Here is a 12,237-nt window from a genome sequence, read left to right on the forward strand (position 1 = left end):
AAAATGGTCTGATACAACAATAAATTGGCATTATTAGCCAATTATAGTGGCATAATTTTGGGAATAATGGGCAATTCTCAAAAGCATAATAGGTGATTTTTTGAGCACTGCTCAAAAGCATATGCTCAATTTTTGGAGCATAATAGCCTCATGCCTACTAGTGACACGATAAGTTTAACTCTACAGTTTCAGAGGGATAGCATAAATGACAGGTGAGTTACAGGCAAGCTGAATTTGATGTTTGTTCTGTAAAATCCTCACATGTAGCGGTTGCTTCATTTATTGTCTGCTGCATATTTCTGCTTTACTGGCCGTGCGACTTCCTACCGTGAATCTTGATAAGAGTGCTACACAAAGAGTTTATAGCATTTTCTTATTCTATTTTACATAACTGATTCCAATAAGTTAAAAATACTTGGCAATTTTATAGCACCTCTACACAAAATTATATAGGTAAACGTGTAGTTATAACATACCGTGGACACATGAATACCCAACGGTTTTCACAATAATAAAAGTAAGAATTGTACAATATAATGACTGCGATATCTCCATTTCTCCAGTGGCCCACGGTCTCACACGACGGCATATTCATCCAAACACAGATGAGTAAGTGCACTGACAACGAGTTGGTATGACTCCATTTGTAGAATCCAGATGAGTGGGTGTGGCTCCAGTGTGCCTAAACAGTTAATACACATTCTTGTTATAAATGTGTACTAGAGTTGCAACATTATAATATTTAAGTACAATGATACATAGTTTCCATTGCATCACTATCAAACAACACTAAGTGGAGGATATTGTTGCATCTCTAGTATGTATACTCCATTGTACAATCAAGGAAACCTGTCTTAATGGCCACCAGTATAGAAAGACAACCTCTCTCAAAAAGCCAATTCCAAAGTGAGAATTTATACAGTGCTACCTGCTTATTGAGCGAAGGTGGCAATAGACAAACTACACTGTAATTTATTCACATGATCTGATCCTATACCTTCTGTCAGTGGTTGAGATCCACTTAGCCAGGACAAAATGTGACCCAAGTGTCCTGACTCAACCCACTTACCAGGGGTGTGCAGGGAGGGTTCGGATGGTTCAGACGAATCCCCCTTTCAGAGGCAGAATTTTTTAAAATCACACCAAATCTTATAGCACTGGAGCTCTCCGGTAGCTATTTGTCCACTGGCACTCCTCTGTACTACTCTTGAGGGTCACATCACATTAATGCTGAACCATATCTATTGCATCATATGATCAATTGCGCATGTGATGCACGAGTGAAATGGCGAAGGACTGTTCAATGATTTATTACAAGGCAGCATCTGCTAAACTAGAGTGGTCGTGTTATAGATGTGTCAGGTTCAGACTTGGGTTCAATTACATTAGTATTTGTATTTAATTGCAATTAAATACAATTTTGAATGATTTCAATTGTAATTGTAGTTTGGGAACTGGATGTATTTGTAATTAAATACTTTCCTAATTTAATTAAATACTTAGGATTACTTTTGCTACAATAAGATGGTAAAATCAAATAAACATTTGATCATAAAGAGTGTGAGATCAGCTATGCATAGCTTGTCAACACCTTTGGTCCACACTACTTTCAAATATATATTTCACTGGATTAATAAGCAGTTACTTTTCCTTTGAAGTCAACTGTTGAAAGACTTTTTAGTACTGCAGGGAAAATATTGCGACCTGAGATATATAGACTAACAGATAAAAGATTAGATGCAATCAATAGTGACATTATAATATACATACACCTCTGTACATGCATAGGGGCTATGGTAGAGCTGGCAGGTATTACAATTTAATCTCAATAGTAACAGTGTTAACAAAAATTAATAAGCGCAACTAGCATGTGTACAGCGTAGATACTAAATTAGAGAAATTAAAGTATTTAAATTGTATTTAAATACTATGGAAAGTATTTATATCATACAGTACAGTAGTAACTGTATAGTAGGGACCACAAAGGAGAAGGCGTGGCCCACAAAATAATATCACCCAAAAACCAGCCTCCATTTTCCCTGATGACAATGAGGCTATATTGGTGAGGTAAAACTAAGCCCAAACAAGCTTTCAGATCAACCTGAAATGCTCTCAACAAGTTGCTACAGAATTTAAAATTTTTTTTATTCAACGGAATTTTCTACTGACTGAGTAGTAACTGACTGACTGATGCCTTCAGACAAGTGTAACTCAATAACGGCTAAGGCTACGGGCTTGATTTTTTCACTCTTCAACGTCGCTTCGGCCCAACAGGTGCGTTTTGGCATACCGCAGTACGTACAATGCATTCTTCATGGACTTACCAATGTCCTCCTTTCTGTCCCATTCATCTTTGCTGACAGGGAAAGGTGTCGATTTGGCACAAGCACTTGATGGCTTCCCTTTGAAACGGAAATCGTCTGTATTTTTCATTGTGGCTATTTTGATTGCAGAGGTGCTTTTCAAACAGTTCTTGATTCGTACTGCTGTGTAACGGGTTGAATGTAGCCTACAGTGAAGCGTAATGGATACTTCACTTTTCAGACGATAATTAATATGATTGGGGTGCATGGCAAAATTTCTTTCTTTTGGTATGCGTGGATTGTAGAGGTGCTTTTCGAACAGTTCTTAATTCGAAATGCTGTGTAACGGATTGAACATAGCTGACAACGAAACGTAATGGATACTTCACTTTTCAGACAAAAATTGATATAGCTGGGGCGCACGGTGCCTTTTCAGATGCGGTATGCGTGGGTTCACCAGTCATAATAAAATTATTTACGAAAGAAGTTAAGAAACAAGTACATGAAAAAATTTGGATATTCAACCAGAGTAGGGACCATAGCACATTGATAAAAGTATTGAAACAAGTTGGAGTAGTCCATGATATTAAATCGCTATAAAACAATAAGAAGTGTTATATCCCTACTGTGCATTTTTTTTCATGTACTTGTTTGTATTTAAATACTGTCGTGACCAAAGTATTTGTATTTGGAAAAATTTACAGTATTTGTATTTGTATTGAAATACTATGAAATGTATTTGGACCCAAGTCTGGTCAGGTTAGCACAAACTGTGAATTATTGATGTATATTTACCTGATGAATGGTTTGTTTATTTGGTAAATGTTGTGGGCACGTGATGTCTCAAACATATTGGAGTGCAAGCCATGTCTGAAGTTATTGACCATCAAAAGGAGGACCAGCCAAGAATAATGTATAGCTGGAAAGAAGTATTGCCAACTAAGGGACTTGAGTGTGGAGGGCTTCTGTGTGCTAGGAAATTGAAGTTGGCTGTCAGTATGCTGGCTGGAAATGTGTAGGTTTTAGCTAATTTGATGCACAAACAGCACCTTTTAATTAGGGCTGGGACGAAGCCTCGAATGCTTCGTGGGTTAGAAGGTTACATAAACTTCGAATTATAAAAGTATCCTTCGAAGCTTTGTAATGTACTCATAGTCTATGAAAGAATTACAATTAATCGTTGTTATCTTTATTGCAGCTGCTTATTCCTCTTGCGTGATCAGTGTTCGTCTCTTCGCAATTGATCTTCGTGTGCCACGCCCACTTTTAAACCATCGCAGTTCAACTTGCTACAATAGTTGCAGCCTTAAAACACCTTATAAAGTAATAGATAATGCATGGAAAACGTACTTTTAGCCATTACTTGGTGTTTACCTATGCATGATTGCAGTATAGCGGACACGCCCATTTGCAATTGATCGATCACGTCATTCAGTACTGCCACTATACACTTTCTAAATGCTTACAAACTTATTAAATAGGTTTAGAAAGGTAAAACATAAGAAGGATGTGCAGAAATACAAGAAAACCTGTAACTTGAAAGCTAACACGTAAGCTTCGAATGTTCGAACATTTTATTAGCGAATATTCGAAGGTAAATTTCAATATTCGTCCCAGTCCTACTTTTGATGTTACTGCCTAAGGGCACATTTTGTGCATGCATCATTTTCGTTCAAACATGGTCTAGGGGAAGCACCAAGGCCTTCCCCTTAAGACATTCCACTTTAAATCCGAATCTCCTGCAAAAAAATCCTGGCTGTACCCCTGCTCATGACCCAGTGGCACAATGGAACTGAGTATTTATAGAGGAGAATATAATTGAAGGGGTCAGTGGAAAAGGGAGACATGTGCCATTTTAGATTTTCAATTTTCTAAAAATTATAATGGCTTGGTTTAACCATGTGAATAATATTGTCACCAATTAAACAACAGAGTTTACAAGTTCATGGCAGTCTCAATATAACTTTTAGCAAATATTACAAAAATTCAATTAATGTCCCAAAATTCTGTTTAACGCCCATTATGTGGTCACCTAATCTTTCAAATGGCACTTGTCCCCTGGCCCCTTCGATTATATTTATTTGCATAAAAGAAATGCTACGTACCATTTTAGCATTCCAAATCACCACATTATGCACAGACCAGTCAACAATACTGCATAGTGCCTATCAGTAAACCTGAATAGGAAAAGTTATGAAAAGTAAAAAATGCATATAAGTATGTACAGTTAACAATGGTGAACAATATTAATGGTTAACGATATACACTGAAACCTTACTCAGGTCACTTTATGGCCAACCTTGTGGCAGATTGCTCTGTATACAAAATGACACGTTCAAGTTTTGATAACATAACACATCGTAACATAAATACTCATAATGTGTCACTGCTAAGTATACTGATATGGCTACCATATATACCTAAGTAAATCAGATAAGTAGGTGCAGTAAGATAGTTACTTTCGGGCCAAAATTTCTTGGTTTAATGATAAGCAGGTAGCTGCTTTAGCAAGGCACTGATTTAACCATACATATGTCTCACAGGAGAATTTAAAAGTTGACTTTCTTAGAGAGGCAGCCTTCTGTATAAGTGGCCACCAAGGTAGGTCCACTGTGGATATTTGGGATTTCATGCATTGAAGGCATTCCAGGGCTTCTGGTAGTCTGAAATCTCACAAACTGCATTGCAGATGCTTTTTACCAATTGCTCACGGCTGCAAACTGCAGCCACTTCCTTAATAAGTTAGGTCAAAAAATATTGTCCCTACAATAATGACCAGTTTTCACTGTACTATTAGTGGAGGATTAATTATCAAGAAATATAGCAGTAAACTTTTCACCCTGGTCCAATGTCTAATAATTGTATATGTCATGATAGAGATTCCACTGTACAAAATACATTTCAGGGCCTAAAAAAGGGGGCTAGTTGTGGCCTAAAAGCTAGTCGTAAATGACTTTAGACCAGTTGTAAATGATGATTTGGCTAGTCGTAAAAGTCAGACTAACTGGCAAGCTTCACTACAGAAAAGAATAAAGTCAAAAATTACATACATTTGCTGTGCATGTTTACAGGGATTTGCCTAAAAGTACCTCAAGATCCAGTCTTGAGATTACCATTTTCAAAAAAAAATTCCACTAAAATTGCAACTTATAGTTATGGTAATTTCACAGTCCACTATTGGTATAAAATAATTGCCTTAAAATCTTATTAAACAATAGTGTGATCTAAAGAATTGGCTTGTACATTACTGTAAGTTTGTTTTTAGTTCCAGGGCTCAGTCACTTATCTCAAATTGCTTCCAGATTCAATTTTTCTACAACTTATGTTTCAACTAGGTAAACTATGCTCCCACACTACCCTGAAATCCCACTTCAATCATTCCCTTCACTAACATTTTGCTACATAACAATTGTGACAATATAGAGCAAAATACAAAATAATGTAACAAAGAAAATTTATTTATATGTACTACTACCTCCCCCCCCCCAGGTTTGGGATAGTTGTAAAAAATAGTTCTTTAGCCACCGATACATGTTATCATGGTTTGCACTAATTACGCCTTTTACAATTAAGTTCATAAACAGCACAAATGCATGTACGATTAAACTTACCAATATTGTCAATCTCTTCAACACAAAAAGACAACCTTTGAGCGATGAGACAACAGTCTTAACATTCTCGCAAAGATCACAGCCTATTTTGGTGCACTTATTTATTAGTAATATAAATTTTAAAGGCATTTATTACATAATTACACACCTCTCTATTGTCTCTGGATATACTCGCCATTTCTCTACCATTCTCATTTCATTTTCACAAGAGCTCGTACTGATATGGGCAGGGGCGTGGTTTCTCTGTCTTAATTAGTCAATGCTTGAAGTAGATTGAGATACTCTAATAGAGCAGTCAATCACTCTAATACAACAGTCACATTTCTACAAGTGCTGTATTTTTATATTGTAAAGTCTGTAAGTAGCTAGCATTTTAACTACACAATGCAAGGCTACACAGAAGTTGTAACTATGCTGTAACTTTGATTGCTGTATTAAAGACTGCTCTATTAGAGTATTTTGATTGTTTTAATGCCGGGCAGCTGTGAAGGTAAAGTGTTACTAAGGGTTTACTAGTTAAAATAGATGTTAGTTGACTGCAGTCACATGCCACTAAAATTACAGTTGTATTTTAATATTCTGTCACTGTAATCTAAATTAAAAGGGGTTTCTGCATGTCAAAACCATGGAAACCCACCTACCGTTTTCAACAGTGAGAATATGCTTATTCTATATAACAAAAAGGTTTGAAATCCCATCCAAAAACAGCTTATAGCCTTTAAAAAAGTGCGCGTCCAAGTAAAGCAGAGTTAACTGCGACTAAAAGTGATGATATCATAGTGCGGCCATGTGTGAGGTATGCAAGTTGTTAATATTAATCAGATAATACAATATTATTGTTAAAGTATTAATGATAACTATGTGATGCTGCTAGTCTTTAAGTGTGTGAGCATCTTCATAAATGCCACTCAAATTTGATTCTCAAGAAAGCAAAGTGTATAGATTCTTTGATAGCAATAAATAGTTTGAGATTGGCCGCCTTTCCTGCAATGCTATGAACAAAGGAAAGGCGGCCAAATTCAAACTATTTATTGCTATCAAAGAATCTATACACTTTGCTTTCTTGAGAATCACATTTGAGTGGCATTTATGAAGATGCTCACACACTTAAAGACTAGCAGCATCACATAGTTATCATTAATAGTTTAACAATAATATTGTATTATCTGATCAAGACACACGATAGTGTGTCGTGCGGCCCAAGAAGCCGGCGCGCCACACCGTGAGTATATTAACAGGAAGAAAGAAAATGCAATTTTCACACCTATGTAGCTCTGTGATTCCTTATCCGATTGGAACCAAATTTGCTAGAGACGTGCCGCCCAGTTAGGGGAGTCTACATACCACATTTGAAGAAAATCGCTCCAGCCATTTCCGAGATACGAGCGAACAAAATTTCGTTTTAATTTCTTCGTTTTTTTCTTCTTCATCTTCATTTCGCACACTTCGCAAAATTCGCCATAAAACACGAATGCGTGCTCGGATTGGGCTGAAATTTGGCACACTTAAAGGGCTCATTAAGGCGGATCTCCGTACCAACTTTGGTAGGAATCCGATGAACATTCACGGAGTTATGACCGATTATTTGCGTAAAATAAGGTCAAAGGTCTGTCACGCCTACAGGGTAAACCCCTTGGAGGAATCAGTTGAAAATTGATATGTAGATGGAGCAATCATCATAGGAGTGCCTTTTAGTGGTTTGAAAGGAATCGGGATAAAGACCATGGAGATATGACACAAAACCCAACCTGTGTCAAAATTACGCGATCGATTTTTATGAATAAAAAAACTATTAGTTTTCGTGTCTACCAGGCAAACCGCTTAGAGCAACGAGCTGAAAATCTGTATGTAGCTGGAATAATCATCATAGAAAGTTCTTGCAGTAGTACAGAAGAATCGCATTACAAATCACTGAGTAATGATTCGAAAGGCAACTGCGTGCAGCAAATGCGAGATCGAGATACTCTAATAGAACAGTCACCCTAATAAAGCATTCAGCTGCATGTATGATTTACTCAGTTATATTACATTGCAAGTTATTCTATAGGGAATTCAGCTACAAACAAGTCACCCTGTAGTCAGATCAGCTAGAAGAAGGTACCTAATAGAGAGTTCAGCTACAAAGAAGCCATCATGTAGAGAGTTCAGCTCAAATAAATCACCCTGTAGAAAATTCAGCTGCAAACAAATTGCCCTGTAGAGAGATCAGCTAGAAGAAGTTACCTTGTAGAGAGTTCAGTTACAAAGAAACAATCATGCAAAGAGTTTAGCTGCAAACAAATCACCCAGTAGAAAGTTCCGCTATGAACAGATCACACTGTAGAGAGTTCAGTTAGAAACAAGTCATCCTGTAGAGAGATCAGCTAGAAGAAGTTACCTTGTAGAGAGTTCAGTTACGAAGAAACAATCATGCAAAGAGTTTAGCTGCAAACAAATCACCCAGTAGAAAGTTCCGCTATGAACAGATCACACTGTAGAGAGTTCAGTTAGAAACAAGTCATCCTGTAGATAGATCAGCTAGAAGAAGTCACTTTGTAGAGAGTTCAGCTACAAAGAAACCACCATGTAAGAGAGTTCAGCTGCAACAAATCACCTGTAGAGACTTCAGCTAGGAACAAGTCACCCTGTACAGAGATCAGCTAGAAACAAGTCATCCTGTAGAGAGTTCAGCTAGAAGAAGTTACACTGTAGAGAGTTCAGTTACAAAGAAACTACCATGTAGAGAGTTCAGCTGCAAACAAATTGCCCTGTAGAGAATTCAGCTACAAACAAATCACCCTGTAGAAAGATCAGCTAGAAGAAGTTACCTTGTAGAGCGTTCAGCTACAAACAAATCACCCTGTAGAGAGATCAGCTAGAAACAAGTTACACTGTAGAGAGATCAGCTAGAAACAAGACACCCTGTAGAGAGTTCAGCTAGAAGAAGTCACATTGTAGAGAGTTCAGCTACAAAGAAACTACCATGTAGAGAGTTCAGCAGCAAATAAATTGCCCTGTAGAGAATTCAGCTACAGACAAATCACCTTGTAGAAAGATCAGCTAGAAGAAGTTACCTTGTAGAGAGTTTAGCAACAAACAAATCACCCTGTAGATGGTTTAGCTACAAACAAGTCACCCTGTAGAGAGTTCAGCTAGAAGAAGTTACATTGTAGAGAGTTCAGCTACAAAGAAACTACCATGTAGAGAGTTCAGCAGCAAACAAATTTCCCTGTAGAGAATTCAGCTACAGACAAATCACCCTGTAGAAAGATCAGCTAGAAGAAGTTATCTTGTAGAGAGTTCAGCTACAAACAAATCACCCTGTAGAGAGTTCAGCTAGAAGAAGTTACATTGTAGAGAGTTCAGTTACAAAGAAACCACCATGTAGAGAGTTCAGCTGCAAACAAATCACCCTATAGAGAATTCAGCTACAAACAAATCACCCTGTAGAGAGTTCAGCTAGAAACAAGTTACACTGTAGAGAGATCAGCTAGAAACAAGTCACCCTGTAGAGAGTTCAGCTAGAAGAAGTCACATTGTAGAGAGTTCAGCTACAAAGAAACTACCATGTAGAGAGTTCAGCTGCAAACAAATTGCCCTGTAGAAACAAACAAATCACCCTGTAGAAAGATCAACTAGAAGAAGTTACCTTGTAGAGAGTTCAGCTACAAAGAAACTACCATGTAGAGAGTTCAGCTGCAAACAAATCACCCTATAGAGAATTCAGCTACAAACAAATCACCCTGTAGAGAGTTCAGCTAGGAACAAGTCACCCTGTACAGAGATCAGCTAGAAACAAGTCATCCTGTAGAGAGTTCAGCTAGAAGAAGCTACATTGTAGAGAGTTCAGCTACAAACAAATCACCCTGTAGATAGTTCAGCTAGAAACAAGTCACCCTGTACAGAGATCAGCTAGAAACAAGTCATCCTGTAGAGAGTTCAGCTAGAAGAAGTTACATTGTAGAGAGTTCAGCTACAAACAAATCACCCTGTAGATAGTTCAGCTAGAAACAAGTCACCCTGTAGAGAGATCAGCTAGAAACAAGTCACCCTGTAGAGAGTTCAGCTAGAAGAAGTTACATTGTAGAGAGTTCAGCTACAAAGAAACTACCATGTAGAGAGTTCAACAGCAAACAAATTGCCCTGTAGAGAATTCAGCTACAGACAAATCACCTTGTAGAAAGATCAGCTAGAAGTTACCTTGCAGAGAGTTCAGCTACGAACAGATCACCCTGTAGAGGGTTCAGCTACAAACAAGTTACCCTGTAGAGAGTTCAGCTAGAAGAAGTTACATTGTAGAGAGATCAGCTAGAAACAAGACACCCTGTAGAGAGTTCAGCTAGAAGAAGTTACATTGTAGAGAGTTCAGCTACAAAGAAACTACCATGTACAGAGTTCAACTGCAAACAAATTTCCCTGTAGAGAATTCAGCTACAAACAAATCACCCTGTAGAAAGATCAGATAGAAGAAGTTACCTTGTAGAGAGTTCAGCTACAAACAAATCACCCTGTAGAGAGTTCAGCTAGAAACAAGTCACCCTGTAGAGAGTTCAGCTAGAAGAAGTTACATTGTAGAGAGTTCAGCTACAAAGAAACTACCATGTAGAGAGTTCAGCTGCAAACAAACAAATTGCCCTGTAGAGAGTCAGACAAACAAATCACCCTGTAGAAAGATCAGCTAGAAGAAGTTACCTTGTAGAGAGTTCAGCTACATACAAATCACCCTGTAGAGGGTTCAACCACAAACAAGTCACCCTGTAGATAGTTCAGCTAGAAGAAGTTACAGTGTGGAGAGTTCAGCTACAAACAAATCACCCTGTAGAGAGATCAGCTAAAAGAAGTCACATTGTAGAGAGTTCAGCTACAAACAAATTGCCCTGTAGAGAATTCAGCTACAAACAAATCACCCTGTAGAGAGTTCAGCTACAAACAAGTCATCCGGTAGAGAGATCAGCTAGAAGGACCACCTTGCAGAGAGGTTAGCTACAAAGATATCACCCTGCTTTATCTTTTCTTCTTCCTGTAGTAAAGAAAAAATGACAGGTTAAAAAGCCCTAAAGCCATTTATGGCCGGCTTTGGGGTATACAAATACAAAAAGAAGTGAAATCTAATCCAAAATAGCCAAGCTGTAAAAAAAGAGTGCGGCCCTGAGAAAGGCTATGGTGAAAAAGATGTGAAATCCAAGGTGGCGGCCAAGAAATGGTTGTGATGGTAGGTTAATGGTAAAAATTTTAATAACAACAATTCAGGTGAATTTGGTGCCGCTTGGTCTTGGCACAAAATTCACCTGACTTGTCGTTATTAAAATTTTTACCATTAACCTACCATCACAGCCATTTCTTGGCCGCCACCTTGGATTTCACATCTTTTTTCACCATAGCCTTTCTCAGGGCCGCACTCTTTTTTTACAGCTTGGCTGTTTTGGATTAGATAAATATTTACAACTTGCATACCTCACACATGGCCGCACCATGATATCATCACTTTTTGTCACAGTTAAGGTTACAGAATAGTTTAAAATGTGTGGGCGGAACAAATTACAAAATCTGCTTTAAACCAAGCAGGGATAAATAATTTCAACAACTGTGTTGTGTTAGCAATACAAATAATTGTGCTTGTTTGTTTTTACTGTAGAACAATGACTGTTCTTGGGTGTGTGGTCCACAATAGAGCGATGTTTTATAAAAACCTGCAGCCAAAAACCAGACTAAGAGATTAATGAATTCTTATAATTTCAACCGAAGTGACTAAACAACTAAAATATCTAGGTCCTGTGGAAGTGATTTTTTTAGTTATTGGTTGTATAGACGTTTTATTGAACTTTTAGTAGTTTTTTCAAGTGAAACAAGCTCTTTGAAGGCTTGTATCTGAGTCACTGGGAAGAAACACACCAAAAATGCTTCCACAGGACCTAATAAATTTAATATACAGTGTCACTATGCCCCAGAAATGCCAATAGAGCCTATAGCTTTTTACGGGCTGGCTTACTTGTGTTACTACAACAAATTGTAGTGTTCCACCTGCCTCAAACTACACTGTAGCTTTATAAAAACATTAAATACAAAGGGCTTCACCTTTATTTAAAACTTTTCACGCTGCTAGACTGGTTTTATGGGCTTTTCAAAAAGTATTGATAGGCATTCAAAATTTTGAATGATTGCCCATGACTATACACAGTAACCTTCTCTGCTTTACTTGGACGCGCACTTCTATAAGCTGTTTTGAATGAGATTTAGTATACTGTACCAAGCATTTGGTATTTTTATCACAAAAAGTGAACAATTCTTGAAATGTTAGCCTATTAGTACAAATCTGCATACTCATTATCCAGATAATTACTTTA

General features: G+C 37.6%; 1 protein-coding gene across 1 annotated transcript in view; it reads left to right on the forward strand.

The window, feature by feature from the left end:
• The window catches only part of LOC136261181 (uncharacterized), a 156,029-nt gene that overhangs the window by 70,715 nt on the left and 73,077 nt on the right, over window positions 1–12,237 (forward strand). The gene's annotated exons all lie outside the window — the stretch shown is intronic.

The sequence above is a fragment of the Dysidea avara genome, chromosome 7 (genome assembly GCF_963678975.1).
Source record: "Dysidea avara chromosome 7, odDysAvar1.4, whole genome shotgun sequence".
Taxonomy (NCBI): Eukaryota; Metazoa; Porifera; class Demospongiae; order Dictyoceratida; family Dysideidae; genus Dysidea; species Dysidea avara.